Here is a 19360-nt window from a genome sequence, read left to right on the forward strand (position 1 = left end):
GGCCATAGCAGGCCGATACGACGTGGCGGCAGTGTCCAAGCCTCGCCATACCCGCTCGACATACATCTAGATATGGGTTTTCTGGATAGCCCAAACGGTTGGGCTGGTTGTGGGGCGGCTTTGAGGGCTCTAGTTGTAAATGCCCTGATTCCTTTTTTTACGGGTAAATGCTCTTACTCCTTATCTATAACTTGGGTCGGTTTAATAAACATTAAAAGGTATTATCACATGGTTAAAAAAAATCGATAGGAAAGAACATGCATATACAAAATATCGAAACCGTAATAATAATATTATGTATTGATCTGACCCGTATATATAGAATAGTGAGGGGGGGGGGAGATTTGAAGTAGAGGGCAAGTGGTAAAGGCTTTTAAACCTATTATTCTGTTATAACTCTTATTTGTAAATTAAGGGAAACTAATGAATCCACAATAAAGGGAAACAAATAATTTCCTTCTTTCCAATTGTATAGTCTACAAAGCAGAGACATGAGCTGGAAATAAAAGGGGATGTCTACTTTGGTCGCCAGGGTTTAAAGTGATTTCCATCCAGCTTAAAAGGAAAGGAAAGTGGCATCTCCACTCGACACTAGAAGCAAGAGCAGAGCGAATCCTCGCGATGTCTGGCAGTAGACGCTGCGGCGGGCGTCGCGGCAACAGCGAGAACCACAGTGAGAGCCCCCCTCCGTGCCGCGGTTCAGAGATTGCTATGCTTCTTTGGGGATCCGCGCGATGGCTGGGACTGGGGGTTGGGGGCGAATCAATTGTTTCTCCTGGTGATTTATTTTTTCTCGATCCATCCATCGGGGCAAGGACGTATGAGGTGTGATTTGTGAATTAGGCATGGTTATTTTATTATTATTATTATTATTATTATTAGGTTTTGGTTTTTTTGCTTTTAAGAGGATTCATGCAGTTAGTTGAAAATTTCCAAATCTGGCCGAGATTTCGGATCTCCCTCCCCCCGTGTCATCTAACCGAGCGAGGAGACTAGGGGCTTATCTCCCTCCTTACAGCGCCCTCCTTAACCCCCTCAACCCTTGTGGTGCCAGCAGCGAATGCCCCCCCCCCCGCCGCACCCCGCACGGCGATCTGGCTCGGTTGGAGGCGGCTGGCGGTGTTGCCCCTTGGCCTTTCACGGATCCGGCAGTGGTGTGTAGTCTCGGGTAGCGCCTTGTCGGTTGGTGAGGTGGTGGTGGCGAGGCTGCTTGCACTACAAGAAATATGTCAACTAGTAACCTTCTGTCAGTGACCCTGAAAGAATTGGTCATAGATCTATGACCATTTGAGACCAATTGGTCAAAAGCTGTTCGAGGGGCTCCAAACTCTATGCGACCATTTTGGTCAGAAAGGTCGTAATTTCCTTACACGAAATGGTCATAAAGCAAACAACACTGATTCAATGCATTATTTCTAGCTAATCACGACCAATATAGATGGTCATAGCCTTGTAAATTGTGGTGCACACCAGTTTTACCTATGTGTCATGTCCATGTGTCATTTTTGCCTATATGTCATGCACATGGCACTGGTTTGAATCTACCACTTACAAATGGGCCCCACCAAACTAACATAGAGGACCCACCAATAAACTGACTCCAGGTCCCACCATTGAACTGACTCGTTGGCCCCACTGACCCGACATGCGGGTCCCACCACCGACCTGACGGGTAGGACGACCTGACCACACAGCACCCGCCAACTGACATGCGGGTCCCACCACTTACCTGACAAGCAGGACCCACCAACTGGCATGAGGCATCACCACTGTCAATGGAGAAAAGTAAAAAAGAAACATGGGCAACGGGGGATACGAACCCGCGCCGCAACAGAAAAACCCGCAGAGCCATACCACCACGCCACCATCTCGGAAGTGATATGCTGCCGCAATCCATTATTTTATAGATAAGATCGTTTCCTGGGCTTGGGCCTAAGCCGTGATAGGCCTCCCCTTCTCTCCTTCTTTTTTACATTAACAAAGCGGTCCGCCGAGTGGGCTCACGGCCCATAGCCTATTAGCAGGCGTTTTTAGGTATGAAATGTATGCTTATTATTAAAAAAATATGTTTCATTTCTTCTTCTTTCAAATAATTTGGGATTTCAAAAAAGTTTCAAACATAAAAATGAATTTGTTAGAAAAATGTACGTGAAATCATAAAATGTACGCGGACTAAAAGAAGTTCATGATTTTGAAGAAATGTTCGCGTATTGAAATCATGCTTGTGAATTTGACCCAAAATTTTTGAATTCAAAAAATGTTCGTAATTTTTTCATAAAAAATTCACAAAAATGATTGTAAATTTCAAAAAAAAAATCATTAATTCAGAATCATCATTTCCAAGTTTGTAATTTTTTTATTAACTATGTGACAAATGTGATGCAACGCTAAGTTTTTTTAATTTTCATGATTTTTTCAACTTCTCATGTATAAGAAATTTTTTATACAAAAATATATAATGTATACTAAATGGTTTATCATGTATTTTAAAAAATTTAATCGAAGCATTGGAAAAAATATGTTAAACATTTTGTGATTAAATGTTGACGAAGTATTCAAAAAATCTTAAACTTGCACTCCAAAATGTTAAATATGTATTGAAAATGGTGTCGTTCCACTTTGCAACAAATATTTTCTAAGTTTTTCAAAAAAAAGTATTTAAAAATATTAAACTTTGTTTGAAATTGAGGAATTAGTGAAAATTTTGTCAATTTCACGAGAGGTGTATGGAAACCTTTTTACATGAAACCATTTGGTGATTTGTACATGAAATGTGGTCTAATGTTTTGTAACAAATATTTGGAATGTGAAGGAAGTACCATTTTTATATATCCAAATGACATGAAATTAATACAGTTCCTTCATATGCCAAAATTATCACCCTCCTTCAAATTGTAGCTCAGTCAAATCATCTACGTAAGCCCAGGTTCAATTTCTATTTTATGGCCAGATTGGCACATTGCAAAGAAAGTGTTATCTAGAACCCTCCTATTTTATGGCCAGATGACGCAGCTGCAGGTCAAATTTGACCCGCTTCCTGCTGAATCGGCGGGAATTTGTCTTTTTCACCAGAGGTGGATAAAAGCTTTGGATACACAACCATTTTGTCAATTGTGCATTAAATATGGCCTAGTATTTTATAAAAATGAATTGGTACAAATTTGCAACAAATATATGGTAGGTCCTTCACAAAAAAAACTCATTTCGGGCACTCAAAAAATGGAAAATGAATTTTTCGTCCAAAGGAAATGAAAAGTTCCTTAGGCAACATTGTTTGTCATTCCAAGATGCACCGTTGTGCACGATATAAGGTCATTTGAACAAACCATGCCATGAATGTGGCCATAAGATTGATCATTTGGCTTGAAAGCCATGAATCTTCACACATGATAGCTCATTTCTGAGAACACTTTTTAAAAATAATTGACATATTACAAGTTTATTATTTTTCCTGGAAACTTGGCCACATATAATGACATAATGCGAAGGTTTTCCAATTTTTTGAATTTTTTTTGAATTTTCTATGCCCGTTTCAAAACATGGTCTAAACGGCGGGCTTGACCGTTCCTAGCTAGTGGTTGAATCTTGGAATTTTTTTGATGTTTCTCTGATTAAATAGATACTTATGTACCTAGAAATGATTTTTTGGAAAAAATAAAGAGATAACTACGAGGCAGCTATAGTTCAAATTTGACCCGCTTCCAGCTGAATCGGCGGGAATTTGTCTTTTTCATAAGAGGTGGATCAAAACTTTTTACACCCAACCATTTGGTCAATTGTGGTTTAAATATATCCTAATATTTTAGAAAATTGATTTGGTACAGTTTTACAAAAATTTATGGTAGGTCCTTCACAAAAAAAACTCATTTCGGGCACTCGAAAAATGGAAAATGAATTTTTCGTACAAAGAAGATGAAAAGTTCCTTAGGCAACATTGCTTGTCATTCCAAGATACACCGTTGTGCACGATATGAGGTCAATTGAACAAACTATGCCATGAATGTGGCCATAAGATTGATCATTTGGCTTGAAAGCCATGAATCTTCACACATGATAGCTCATTTCTGAGAACACTTTTTAAAAATAATTGCCGTATTACAAGTTTATTATTTTTCCTGGAAACTTGGCCACATATAATGACACAATGCGAAGGTTTTCCAATTTTTTGATTTTTTTTAAATTTTTTATGCCCGTTTCAAAACGCGGTCTAAACGGCGGGCTTGACCGTTCCTAGCTAGTGGTTGAATCTTGGAAATTTTTTGATGTTTCTCTGATTTAATAGATACTTATGTACCTAGAAATGATTTTTGGAAAAAATAAAGAGATAACTACGAGGCAGCTATAGTTCAAATTTGACCCGCTTCCAACTGAATCGGCGGGAATTTGTCTTTTTCATGAGAGGTGGATCAAAACTTTTTACACCCAACCATTTGGTAAATTGTGGTTTAAATATGTCCTAGTATTTTAGAAAATTGATTTGGTACAATTTTACAACAAATATGTGGTAGGTCCTTCACAAAAAAAACTCATTTCGGGCACTCGAAAAATGGAAAATGATTTTTTCGTACAAAGAAGATGAAAAGTTCCTTAGGAAACATTGTTTGTCATTCCAAGATGCACCGTTGTGCATGATATGAGGTCATTTGAACAAACTATGCCATGAATGTGGCCATAAGATTGATCATTTGACTTGAAAGCCATGAATCTTCACACATGGTAGCTTATTTCTGAGAACACTTTTTTAAAATAATTGCCGTATTACAAGTTTATAATTTTTCCTAGAAACTTGGCCACATATAATGACAGAATGCGAAGGTTTTCTAATTTTTTGATTTTTTTTGAATTTTTTATGCCCGTTTCAAAACGCGGTCTAAACGGAGGGCTTGACCGTTCCTAGCTAGTGGTTGAATCTTGGAAATTTTTTGTTGTTTCTCTGATTAAATAGATACTTATGTACCTAGAAATGATTTTTGGAAAAAAATAAAGAGATAACTACGAGGCAGCTATAGTTCAAATTTGACCCGCTTCCAGCTGAATCGACGGGAATTTGTCTTTTTCATGAGAGGTGGATCAAAACTTTTTACACCCAACCATTTGATCAATTGTGGTTTAAATATGTCCTGGTATTTTAGAAAATTGATTTGGTACAATTTTGCAACAATTTTTTGGTAGGCCCTTCACAAAAAAACTCATTTTGGGCACTCGAATAATGATTAAAAATAGCTACAAAGATAAAAAATTGCATGCAAACTGGCTATCATCCATAAAATATGGTCTAAATTGATAGAAAATTTTAGTTGTGCCATTTTGCAAAATACTTTTGATAGCTACTTCACAAAACCCTCCTAGTTTTAGTACTTAGAAACTATTCTAAATCATAGTTTTTCTGAACCAATCAGAGCTCTTCACACGGATCACCCCCCTTAGCCGATCTCCATATCCGACGGATCCAACGTCTCTCATGTCCCCTCTCAACCCAACCCAACCCAAACCCTAGCAGCCCCCCTCTCCCACATCGTCGCCGCCACCCACCCCGATCCCATCCCTCCCCTCGTCTCCCTCCCAAGCCCAACCCACTTCCTCTGCCCTCTTCCTCGATCTCGTGGCCGCCGCCGCCGCCCCTCATCTCCACCGGCGCTGGGCTTCCCCGCCGGCGACCTCGCTGCCCTTCTCCCGCACCGTTGCCGCCCCCACCCTCGCGCGCCAACGAACGGACCAATCCCAAATCCTCGAACCCTACCCGCCGCCCCGTCCCTCTGACCCGGATCCCCCTCCATGCGGCCGGACGACGGCGCCGGCGCCGGCGATCGCGACGAGCGCCTCTTCGCGGGCGTGCGCTTCGCGCTCGTCGGCTTCGACCCCGCCTCCGAGTCCCAGGTGCGCCCGCCCGCCTGCCTCGACGCGGTTCCCGCTGCCATGCCCCCTTTTCATTTTGGATTTTGTCGCGCAGCGCCTCATCTCACCGGCCTGGCGACCATAGGCAGTCCACGGCCAGGATGGCGGCGTGCCCCGCCGCGACCACGTATGCGCATGGCACTCGTCGCTGTCGACGTCCCCGGAGTTGGCGCAGGAGGGGCTGGCCGGCGTCCCACGTCGACGTCCTCCTCCCTCTTCTCTTGTGTGACTTGGAGGAGACCAGGGCGCCGCCCATCGCGGTCGTCGTCATTCACCTCTGCTCCAGCATCGAGGCCATCAACCTCGGGAACCCGCTCCTCGACCACACCGTCGACGGCTTCCTCAAGATCGGCGCCGTACGTGCCCCTTCCTCCCTCCTCTTCCATCCAATGTCTGTATGTTGAAATGTGTCTGACTCTGATCCAATGTACGTGTGCAGGTCGGCGCCTGCAGGGTGGTCACCGAGGACGCCTTCGACTGCATCCACTGGGGTAAAAATCACGCGCATCCCGTCTCTCCTACTCTATCTAGTATACAAACGGTGTTGTTAGCCACAAGATCTGGATTTATTTCTGCGGATGTTGGTTAAGTTTGCTTCAGGCTATTCTACTAGTTCCACTAGTAATGCACTGATAGGCAGATGATATATTCTAACCTGGAACTGACTAAATGTTCAGTACTTCAGGCTATTTCAATAGCATTGCCTAGTTTCGAGCAAACTCTCGTAGAATAACTGTAGATAAGCAGTTGGGAAGTGGGTTTATTATCAAAATGTTGATTTAGATATGATTAGTAGATACCCATGTTCCAGGAAATTGTTTTGTTCAGTTTCATGTCCCAGCAAATTAAACCATGCATCAGATTTGGGAATGAAAACAGATAGTGGCCTGCAGGCTGTAATAACAAGATATTTGTTCACTACATAATCTAGGAGCATTGCTCGAAATAATTCAGGCTCCTTGTTTGTACTGCAGCACTACTGGACTATTAAATTTATGTAAGCCACTATGTGACCAGTATGTGATCAAATTCTAGCGCTCTGCTTACTGTATATAAGCCGACTCTCTTTACTAGTTATTCTAATGAGGCCTATGAAGTTACTGTATATGACTCAGATCTGACGCTTTTGTTGTGTGTCTGGTTTTTCAGGATGTGGGTGGTGCAGTGGCCGCAAGAACACGCTCGGCAGCGTCTAGGCCGGGTCAGGGCGGCTGACAGTGGTGGCTACTTCCTTACAAGGACTACAAGCTCGCCCATGACTACACGACCCTCCAGGTCCCGTCTGCATGCCCGCTCCCTCCTCCCTGCCTCCTGCAGGTACCTGTTTAGGCCGCAAGCGGACCTGACATGCTTATGAGTTCAGCATATGCGCTGTGTTATGTTCAGCTTCTTATGTGTCATGGAAATGTCCTTGTGTTGCATAGTAGGCCCTGAATTATTCATGTTGCTGGCGATGAGATGACATGCTTATGAATTATTCATGTTGCTTCCTATGTAAGCTTGCTAATGAATATGATTGACTTAATGAAACTGATGTCAATGCACTTGCGCACGGTTTTGCACCTGATGCTGGTTTTGCACCGATGCTGGTTTTGCCTGGATGTGCAGCAGTCGTCTTGTTTGATTGTTAATTGCTGGGTGCTGGCTGGCGTACAATTTAATTTTTCTGCATGGTTGCTTAGTGCAGCAGCACTTGGAAATGTGTAGCAGTGAGTGCACTTGCTAGTTAGCCCACTTAGCATTAGTACGATATTGAAAGACTATTGTGCCTCCTGATTTTATGCATGTTCAATCAAACGCTCAATTTACTTGCTTTGACGTAATTCCTGGATTCCTGACTAGGGTTATCCTAGCCTATTTATTTATTGTGAGCGAGTTACTTTTTTGTACCCTTTTTGGATCATCCATTCCCTGTATCTGAGGCCTGAGCCAGTGTGTGTTCAGGTTCATTCTTTTTGTGTCCCTTTCAAAGTGTTCATATGGTGGTGTGTCATCGAGTACCAGTGTGCTGCTGTTAGCCGTTGATATGCATGGTGGTGCCTGCTTATGTCTGTTCATATGTAGAATCTCTGGCTGATGTTTGTTTTGATTGATGTGCGTTCATTACCAATTCCTGAGGATGATTTGTGTTCCTCATGGCGATTAGTCTCGGACGCTACAAGCTATTCTCTGTTGTGTGGTATATCCTGATTGGTGGCATTCTATGTGCCAACTTATCCTGGAAACGACACATACATTCATATGCAGTCCTCTGTAATTTTTCTTTTCTCTGTGTTAAATGATCTAAATGTGCGGACCAAATGATCTCATAGTTTGAATGCACCATAGTTTTGCATAACCTTGGTACATTTACATGCACACGCATACACATTTGACTGCTGAGTGTTTGAATTATTGGAATGTGGGGGTTGGTCTGTTTATTCCCATGTTCTTAAGTTTTGTGTATTTAGACTGTAACTCTTAAGATATCATTGTAGCTATAAGTAGACAACAAGTTACCAGCAGAATGTAATGGCTGTCTAATTATCACTTTAATTTTCTCCCAAATGACTGTAAGTGGACTGTACGTTGTGACACCACTGATGCCAGACCTTCAAACAGTAGTTTGATGGATCTGTAGGTTTTTTTGGGGCTGTGGTATTACAATAGTTGTAGCTCACATGTTTGAAACCAGGTCCAGTTCCAACCCGATTAGGATTGGCCTTTTAGCAGCATGGATTTACCAAGTTGGGATGTTGGGATAGTTGGATTCCTGTTGTCTCTTGTAGCACCAAATGCTAGTATGTGTTTTACTAAAGTCATCAGATAGTTAACTCATTGTGAGATGTCCACACTTGTTTTGTTAACAAACATGAACTGTTAAGTCATCTATTCCTGGCTGTTTCTTTTGTTTAGTATATACGTGTGCTTTCTGTTCTTTTGTTCTATTCACTGTGTGAGTATAGTTTCTTGTTGGCACCAAGGTGTTTGAGATGGTCTTCCTGTTGGTGCATGAGGAAGAGGAAGTGAAGTCATTGATTTGTCCACCGAGGAAGAGGAAGCGTGAAGTCTTTGATTTGTCCAGAGGGTAAGTCCTCGGTCTGTCCCACTCTTCCTTTGCTATGTGATTGTGACCCCCATGTGTTATCTACTTATCTAGACACTTTGGTTCATATACTATTCTTGTGATTTTCCAATGCTCTGCCAAAAAATGAATCTGTAACCTTTAATGAATTCAATGTATGATCGTGATGAGAATGAATGAATGAATGATATCATACCAACTTGTTTTTGCCCTTGATCAGTATCATTTGTGGTAGCTCCTAAGCAACATGATCTTTTTCTTGCTCCGAGATCCCAAGTGTGGTGTTGTACTTTTGTTGTGCTTGGTTGATGTCCTGCTAGCTGCTACTGTTAATTGTTACTACCATGATGTTAACACTGCTTAGAATATGTTCTGCGCCTTAATTCTACTAGTATTTGTTGTCAAAAGCATGATTGTATTGTGAGCCATCAATTTCTTGGAGTCTTCTTAGAGCTTGCTGGCATTAGGATCGACCCCTAGCTGCTTGTGTATTTGTTTATTATTTTGTTCAATATTCTTTTCCTAGTTGTTGTATGTTTGAGGATATTTCTTTCATTCTGAATTCACAGCCATGATAATGATCGTTTCCTGTCTTTTACAGGAGCTCCATGCTCAAGAAGTTGGAAAAGGGAACGCTTCATCTTTGTAGCTAATTATATGTTCCTGGATGATGTGAATGGCTGTTATAGTATTTCATAGCAGCACTTTTGTAGTTGTTATAAATTCCTGGATGATGTGAACTATGGCATGATTGTAATATATATAATATACTCATTTTGGTCGCCATTTATGAAAATTTGTGTGATTGGGGCTCTCTGGACCAAAATACTGGTTACTTTATTGTTGATACTTTATTGTTGATATGTCGGAAATGAAACATATACTATTTGGGCCCTAAAAAGGCCACAAATCAAACAATTCAGGAAAAATGAACAAAATTACTAAAAGAATCAATTGTGAAAAGGCGATGGCCAAGTAAATAAAAAGGCTTAGGCCCAAAAATGAAATAGATCACAAAAAGGCCATGATCCATGAAATAAAAAGGCCAAATTGTTGGGCCAGGCCCATGTAGCTAGAGAAAATTAATAGAGAAAATATATAGTAAAAAGGCCGAATTGTTGGGCTAGGCCCATGTAGAAAATCGAATTGGACCGGGCTGAATCTTGTGCCACATCAGATTGCCACGCTGGATGCCTACGTGGCCTGGGGAGATTGCTAGTGACCAAAACGCCATAGTAGACGTATTTTGGTCATAAACGTTTACGACCATTCCAGAAGAAAGGTCGCTAATGTCAGTTTATGACGGCCAGCTTTTGACCTTATGTTTTTGGTCACAAAAAGGTCACAAATGGAAATTTGTGACCATTCAGTGACCAATAGTGGTGGTCACAAGTTGACATATTTCTTGTAGGGTTGGCCGCAAGACATCGCGTCGGCTGGCGGCGGTGCCCTCCCAGCCCAGATCTAGGCCCTTTTGGGCCCCATCTTGGCCTGAGCTGGACATGTTGGGTTTGCCTGCGTCATCTCCGGCAAAAGGAGGTGCGGCTCATGCTGGTGGTGGTAGAGACGCCGACACACTGACTGCATCGAGGCGACGGGAGCTTCATGAGACCTTTTTGGGCACGGCCGGGCCTAGGTTGCCTGGTTTGCTTTTGATGTTGCATCTGGTTAGTTACCGCCGAGGGCGGTGGAGATTGTCTCCTCCTGTGTGGCTGCTGACTCTACCGCTCCTCATTGATGGAGTGCGATGGATCGTCCGGGGTCATGGTTGGTTGAAGTGGGGGGAAATCCTTGTCGGCTTGACCCACACCGACGCAGTGATGCCTGCGGGCGCCACTGTTCCTTCCTTAAGGGTGTCGGGTATACCCCTTACCCCATGCCCCTTCGCGTACCAGGGGAAACCCTGGGACAAGTCCGGGAAGCATCGTCGTCGTCGTGTTCCTTCTTGAAGGTGTTGCTTGGTATGCTGCGTTCCGGAGTGCTAGGAGCGTGGTGAGAATTTTCCGGTTGTCACAACGGTTGCGGTTCATCATCGTTTTCACTGATCCGATGTGGTTGGCATTATTTTCTCTTTTGTTTCGTTTGGGCGTGCTTGTGTTGAGACCCCGACCATTGTATCCTGTGGTTGATGTATTAATATATATAACAGGGCGAAAGCCTATTTTGAGCATTCGGTTAGTTCGATGAGCTTGGAGCTTAGATTACACAGTCCGGGCGAGTGAACAGAGATTAGATATATACCCGTTGGGTTTTTTTATTTGATTTCTTGTATTTCTTCTTTGACTTGCTTGGAGCGTAGATTAATTACATAGTCCAACTATGAACAAGTCTCATCTTTGTTGAAAAGAATGAACTAGTCTCGTCTCATATAGTTAAGACGGATGATATATTCATGCTGCAACTGTTTAGTTGCTTGTCTTAGGTTTCCTTAACGTTACCATGCTCAATTCTGTAACATGCTGTCCATTGCCAATTACTGCTTGCTTGGTCTATATTTGGTTCATAACCTAAGTATATATACCTAAACTGATCAAACAATTTGCCCAACTTGCTGCCATTGTGATAAACTGATAACTGATAACTGATCCAACTGTCCTGCATCCAGTTCTGGGGTGGTTGGGAGACTATTGAGAATAAGAAGAAGAAATCAGGGCGAACATCTGGGAGGGGACAATGGGCACCACAGACTTCATCCTCGAATGCTCCACCCAATACAGCATGCCAAGCTTGAATGGCAATGGATCTCCGCGTCCTTCAGGAAACAATTCGGCTCCTCAACTTGAATGGCAATGTTCATATTTGGGAAAATGTAAGAAGTCAGATTTTGCATTTTGATGCGATATCTGCTCCTCAACTCCTTGTAGATGTGATACTTGATTTGAATCTTTTTGGGATGTACCTATTTGGAAAGAAAGAAAAACTTCACAATTGAAGTATTGTTATGATTCAACATGGAGAGGGACCCGTAGTTCATATATAATAGGAAATGTTTCATAGTATTAAAAAAATGTTCCCAACATTTTCAAAAAATGTATAGACGTTTCAAGTATATGTTTGTGACACTTCAATAATTGTTCGTACAATCTAAAATAAAGTTGTTCTCGTAATTTCAATTGAAATGTTTTATCTCATTCCATAAAAAATGTTTCATCCATTTAAATGAAATATTTACACATTAAAAAATATGTTCATGAATTTTTTGAAATTGCTTTATAATTTTTATAAAAAATGGTATAATTTGAGAAAAAGTTTCGTACCATTAACAAATTCACTCATTCATATGTGTGTCATAGTTTTTGTGTGTGTGTTTGCGCGCGCTCGTGAAAGTTGGCTCTCTCGCATGTTGTACTAGCTTTCTACATATTAAGATGGGGCTCGCATTCGGAATTGTGGCCGGACCTGGCCATGATGGAGTAGGCAGAAGAGATTGAAGAGGTAGGAGAGGGGACCGGAGAGGGCGAGAGGACTAAGGTTTTGACTAGGTTTTGTTAGACGCGGGTGGAGTTTTTTAGGGGAGTGGTGGGTGGCGTGGGCCATAGCAGGCCGATACGACGTGGTGGCAGCGTCCAAGCCTCGCCATACCAGCCCCACATACGTCTAGTTATGGGTTTTCCGGACAGCCCAAACGGTTGGGCTGGTTGTGGGGCAGCTTTGAGGGCTTTAGTTGCAAATGCTCTTATTCCTATTTTATGGGTAAATGCTCTTACACCTTGTCTCTAACTTAAGGAGGTGGGGTCGGTTTAATAGACATAAAAAGGTATTATCACTTGGTTCAAAAAATCGATAGGAAAGAACATGTATATACAAAATATCAAAACCTTAATAATGATATTATGTATTGATCTAACTCGTATATATAGAATAGTGCAGGGGAGAACAATTTGAAGTAGTGGGCAAGTGGTAAAGGCTTTTAAATCTATTATTCTTTTATAACTCTTACTATCTGTAAATTAAGGGAAACAAATGAATCTGCAAAAAGGGAAACAAATAAATTTCCTTCTTTCTAATTGTATAGTCTACAAAGCAGATACATGAGCTGGAAATAAAGGGGATGTCTACTTTGGTCGCCAGGGTTTAAAGTGATTTACATCCAGCTCAAAAGGAAAGGTAAGTGGCAGCTCCGCTCAACACTAGAAGCAAGAGCAGAGCGAATCCTCACGATGTCTGGTAGTAGGCGCAGCGGCGGGCCTCCCGGCAACAGAGAGAACCCCCGTGAGAGCCCCCCTCATTGCCGCGGTTCGGAGATGTCTATGCTTCTTTGGGGATCCGCGCGATGGCTGGGGCTGGGGGCGAATCAATTGTTGCATCTGGTGATTCGTTTTTCCTCGATCCATCCATCGGGACAACGACTGATGAGGAGTGATTTATGAATTAGGCAGGATTAATTTATTATTATTATTGTTATTAGGTTTTGGTTTGTTTGCTTTTAAGAGGATTCAGTTAGTTGAAAATTTTCAAATTTGGCCGAGATTTCGGATCTCCCTCCCCCATGTCATCTAACCGAGCGTGGCGACTAGGGGCTCCTCTCCCTCCTTACAGCGCCCCCCTCAACCCTTGTGGTGCCAGCGGTGAATGCCCCAACCCCCCCTGCCGCACCCACACGGTGATCCGACTTGGGTGGAGGCGGCTGGCGGCGGTGCCCCTTGGCCGTTCATGGATCCTGTGACGGTGTGTCCTCTCGGGTAGCGCAGTGTCGTGTGTTGAGGTGGTGGTGGCGCGGCTGCTTGGCCGCGGGGTGGCGCGGCGGCGGCGGTGTCCCAGATCTAGGCCCTTTTGGGCCCCATCTGGGGCTGAGCAGGCTATTTGGGTTTTCCTGCATTGTCTCCAGCAAAAGGAGGTGCGGATCATGCTGGTGTTGGTAGAGACACCGACACGCTGACTACAACGGGGCGACGAGAGCTTAATGAGCCTATTTTGGGGATGGCCGGGCCTAGGTTGCCTGGTTTGCTTCAGATGTTGCATTTTTTTAGTTACCGCCAAGGTGGAGATTGTCCCCTCCCACGTGGCTACTGACTCTACCGCTCCTCATTGATGGAGTGCGATGGATCGTCCGGGGTCGTGGTTGGTTGGCAGTCGAGGGCAATCCTTGTCGGCTTGACCGACACTGACGCAGTGATGCCCATGGGCGCCATTGTTCCTTCCTTAAGGGCGTTGGGTATACCCCCTTCATGTACCAGGGGAAACCCTGCGACAAGTCCTAACAGTGTCGTCGTCATCGTGTTCCTTCTTGAAGGTGCTGCTTGGTATGCTGCGTTCCGGAGTGCTAGGAGCATGGTGAGAATTTTTCGGTTGTCGCAACGGTTGCGGTTCATCATCGTTTTCACCGATCCGATGTCATTGGCATTATTTTCTGTTTTGTTTCGTTTGGGCATGCTTGTGCTGAGGCCCCAACAATTGTATCGTGTGGTTTATATATTAATATATATAGCAGGGCGGAAGACTATTTTGAGCATTCGGTTAGTTCAATGAGCTTGGAGCTTAGATTACACAGTCCGAGTGAGTGAACAGAGATTAGATATATTCCCGTTGGGTTTCTATTTGATTTGATTTCTTGGATTTCTTCTTTGACTTGCTTGGAGCGCAGATTAATTACATTGTCCAACTATGAACGACTCTCATCTTTGTCGAAAAGTATGAACTAGTCTCATCTCATATAGTTAAGACCGATGATACATTCATGCTGCCAACTGTTTGATTGCTTGTCTCAGGTTTTCCTTAACGTTACCATGCTCAATTCTATAACATGTTGTCCATTGCCAATTACTGCTTGCTTGGTCTATATTTGGTTCATAACCTAATTATATATACCTAAACTGATCAAACAATTTGCCCAACTTGATGCAATTGTGATAAACTGATAACTGATACTACTGTCCTGCATCCAGGTCCGTGGGTGGTTGGGAGACAATTGAGAATAAGAAGGAGAAATCAGGGCAAACATCTTGGAGGGGACAATGGGCACCACAGACTTCATCCTCGAATGCTCCACCCAATACAACATGCCAAACTTGAATGGCAATGGATCTTCACATCCTTCAGGAAACAATTCGACTCCTCAACTTGAATGGCAATGTTCATCTTTGGGAACACGTAAGAAGTCAGAGTTTGCATTTTGAGGCGATATCCACTCCTCAACTCCTTGTATATGTGATACTTGATTTCCATATTTCTTGGGATGTATCTATCTCGAAAGAAAAACTTCACACTTGAAGTATCGTTATGATTCAACATGGAGAGGGACCGATATTTCATATGTAATAGGAAATGTTTCATAGTATTAATAAGATGTTCCCAACATTTTCCAAAAATGTATACATGTTTCAAGCATATGTTTGTGACACTTTATTGTTCGTACAATCTAAAATAAAGTTGTTCTCATAATTTCAATTGAAATGTTTTATCTGATTCCAAAAAAATGTTTGTGCCATTTAAATGAAATATTTACGAATTAAAAAATGTGTTCATGAATTTTTTAAATTGCTTTATAATTTTTTAAAAAAATTGTATAATTTAAGAAAAAGTTTTGTATCATTAACAAATTCATTCATTCGTATGTGTGTGTCATAGTTTGTGTGTGTGTCTGCGCCCGCGTGAAAGTTGGCTCTCTCGCATGTTGTACTAGCTTTCTACTGATTAAGATGGGGCTCGCTGTTGGAGTTGTGGCCGGACCTGGCCATGATGGAGTAGGCACAAGAGATTGAAGAGGAAGGAGAGGGGATGGGAGCGGGCCGGAGAGGGTGAGACGACTAAGGTTTTGACTAGGTTTTGTTAGACGCGGGTGGAGTTTTTTAGGGGGAGTGTGGGTGGCCTGGGCCATAGCAGGCCGATACGACGTGGCGGCAGTGTCCAAGCCTCGCCATACCCGCCCCACATACGTCTAGATATGGGTTTTCCGGATAGCCCAAACGGTTGGGCTGGTTGTGGGGCGGCTTTGAGGGCTCTAGTTGTAAATGCTCTGATTCCTTTTTTACAGGTAAATGCCCTTACTCCTTATCTATAACTTGGGTCGGTTTAATAAACATTAAAAGGTATTATCACGTGGTTCAAGGAAATCGATAGGAAAGAACATGCATATACAAAATATCGAAACCGTAATAATAATATTATGTATTGATCTGACCCGTATATATAGAATAGTGAATGGGGGGGGAGAAGATTTGAAGTAGAGGGCAAGTGGTAAAGGCTTTTAAACCTATTATTCTGTTATAAATCTTATCTATTAATTAAGGGAAACTAATGAATCCGCAATAAAGGGAAACAAATAAATTTCCTTCTTTCTAATTGTATAGTCTACAAAGCAGAGACATGAGCTGGAAATAAAGGGGACGTCTACTTTGGTCGCCAGGGTTTAAAGTGATTTCCATCCAGCTTAAAAGGAAAGGAAAGTGGCATCTCCGCTCGACACTAGAAGCAAGAGCAGAGCGAATCCTCGCGATGTCTGGCAGTAGACGCTGCTGCGGGCGTCCCGACAACAGCGAGAACCACAGTGAGAGCCCCCCCTCCTTGCCGCGGTTCAGAGATGTCTATGCTTCTTTGGGGATCCGCGCGATGGATGGGGGCGAGTCAATTGTTTCACATGGTGATTTGTTTTTGCTCGATCCATCCATCGGGGCAAGGACTGATGAGGTGTGATTTGTGAATTAGGCATGATTATTTTATTATTATTATTATTGTTATTAGGTTTTGGTTTTTTTGCTTTTAAGAGGATTCAGTTAGTTGAAAATTTACAAATCTGGCCGAGATTTCGGATCTCCCTCCCCCCGTGTCATCTAACCGAGCGAGGAGACTAAGGGATTCTCTCCCTCCTTACAGTGCCCTCCTTAACCCCCTCAACCCTTGTGGTGGCAGCAGCGAATGCCCCCCCGCCGCACCCCGCACGGCGATCCGGCTCGGTTGGAGGCGACTGGCGGTGGTGCCCCTTGGCCTTTTACGGATCCAGAAGTGGTGTGTAGTCTCGGTTAGTGCCTTGTCGGGTGGTGAGGTGGCGGTGGAGGGGCTGCTTGGCCGCAAGACATCGCGTCGGCTGGCGGCGGTGCCCTCCCAGCCCAGATCTAGGCCCTTTTGGGCCCCATCTTGGCCTGAGCTGGACATGTTGGGTTTGCCTGCGTCATCTCCGGCAAAAGGAGGTGCGGCTCATGCTGGTGGTGGTAGAGACGCCGACACACTGACTGCATCGAGGCGACGGGAGCTTCATGAGACCTTTTTGGGCACGGCCGGGCCTAGGTTGCCTGGTTTGCTTTTGATGTTGCATCTGGTTAGTTACCGCCGAGGGCGGTGGAGATTGTCTCCTCCTGTGTGGCTGCTGACTCTACCGCTCCTCATTGATGGAGTGCGATGGATCGTCCGGGGTCATGGTTGGTTGAAGTGGGGGGAAATCCTTGTCGGCTTGACCCACACCGACGCAGTGATGCCTGCGGGCGCCACTGTTCCTTCCTTAAGGGTGTCGGGTATACCCCTTACCCCATGCCCCTTCGCGTACCAGGGGAAACCCTGGGACAAGTCCGGGAAGCATCGTCGTCGTCGTGTTCCTTCTTGAAGGTGTTGCTTGGTATGCTGCGTTCCGGAGTGCTAGGAGCGTGGTGAGAATTTTCCGGTTGTCACAACGGTTGCGGTTCATCATCGTTTTCACTGATCCGATGTGGTTGGCATTATTTTCTCTTTTGTTTCGTTTGGGCGTGCTTGTGTTGAGACCCCGACCATTGTATCCTGTGGTTGATGTATTAATATATATAACAGGGCGAAAGCCTATTTTGAGCATTCGGTTAGTTCGATGAGCTTGGAGCTTAGATTACACAGTCCGGGCGAGTGAACAGAGATTAGATATATACCCGTTGGGTTTTTTTATTTGATTTCTTGTATTTCTTCTTTGACTTGCTTGGAGCGTAGATTAATTACATAGTCCAACTATGAACAAGTCTCATCTTTGTTGAAAAGAATGAACTAGTCTCGTCTCATATAGTTAAGACGGATGATATATTCATGCTGCAACTGTTTAGTTGCTTGTCTTAGGTTTCCTTAACGTTACCATGCTCAATTCTGTAACATGCTGTCCATTGCCAATTACTGCTTGCTTGGTCTATATTTGGTTCATAACCTAAGTATATATACCTAAACTGATCAAACAATTTGCCCAACTTGCTGCCATTGTGATAAACTGATAACTGATAACTGATCCAACTGTCCTGCATCCAGTTCTGGGGTGGTTGGGAGACTATTGAGAATAAGAAGAAGAAATCAGGGCGAACATCTGGGAGGGGACAATGGGCACCACAGACTTCATCCTCGAATGCTCCACCCAATACAGCATGCCAAGCTTGAATGGCAATGGATCTCCGTGTCCTTCAGGAAACAATTCGGCTCCTCAACTTGAATGGCAATGTTCATCTTTGGGAAAACATAAGAAGTCAGATTTTGCATTTTGAGGCGATATCTGCTCCTCAACTCCTTGTAGATGTGATACTTGATTTGAATCTTTTTGGGATGTACCTATTTGGAAAGAAAGAGAAACTTCATAGTTGAAGTATCGTTATGATTCAACATGGAGAGGGACCCATATTTCATATATAATAGGAAATGTTTCATAGTATTAAAAAAATGTTCCCAACATTTTCAAAAAATGTATAGACGTTTCAAGTATATGTTTGTGACACTTTAATAATTGTTCGTACAATCTAAAATAAAGTTGTTCTCGTAATTTCAATTGAAATGTTTTATCTCATTCCAAGAAAAATGTTTCAGCCATTTAAATGAAATATTTACACATTAAAAAATATGTTCATGAATTTTTTTAAATTGCTTTATAATTTTTTTAAAAATTGTATAATTTAAGAAAAAGTTTCGTACCATTAACAAATTCACTCATTCATATGTGTGTCATAGTTTGTGTGTGTGCGCGCGCACTCGTGAAAGTTGGCTCTCTCGCATGATGTACTAGCTTTCTACATATTAAGATGGGGCTCGCATTCGGAATTGTGGCCGGACCTGGCCATGATGGAGTAGGCAGAAGAGATTGAAGAGGTAGGAGAGGGGACGGGAGGGGACCGGAGAGGGCGAGAGGACTAAGGTTTTGACTTGGTTTAGTTAGACGCGGGTGGAGTTTTTTAGGGGAGTGGTGGGTGGCGTGGGCCTTAGCAGGCCGATACGACGTGGTGGCAGCGTCCAAGCCTCGCCATACCCGCCCCACATACGTCTAGTTATGGGTTTTCCGGACAGCCCAAATGGTTGGGCTGGTTGTGGGGCAGCTTTGAGGGCTTTAGTTGTAAATGCTCTTATTCGTATTTTATGGGTAAATGCTCTTACGCCTTGTCTCTAACTTATGGAGGTGGGGTCGGTTTAATAGACATAAAAAGGTATTATCACTTGGTTCAAAAAAATCGATAGGAAAGAACATGTATATACAAA

General features: G+C 43.2%; 1 non-coding gene across 1 annotated transcript; it reads left to right on the forward strand.

The window, feature by feature from the left end:
* Positions 1-8000: 8000 nt before the first annotated feature.
* Positions 8001-8134, forward strand: LOC125526189 (small nucleolar RNA snoR80). Its single transcript, XR_007291604.1, has one exon. It is a non-coding gene; the product is annotated as a small nucleolar RNA snoR80 (small nucleolar RNA).
* The last annotated feature ends 11226 nt before the right edge of the window (positions 8135-19360 follow it).

This window comes from Triticum urartu, chromosome 7A (genome assembly GCF_056163025.1).
Source record: "Triticum urartu cultivar PI428250 chromosome 7A, HENAU_Tu73, whole genome shotgun sequence".
NCBI lineage: Eukaryota > Viridiplantae > Streptophyta > Magnoliopsida > Poales > Poaceae > Triticum > Triticum urartu.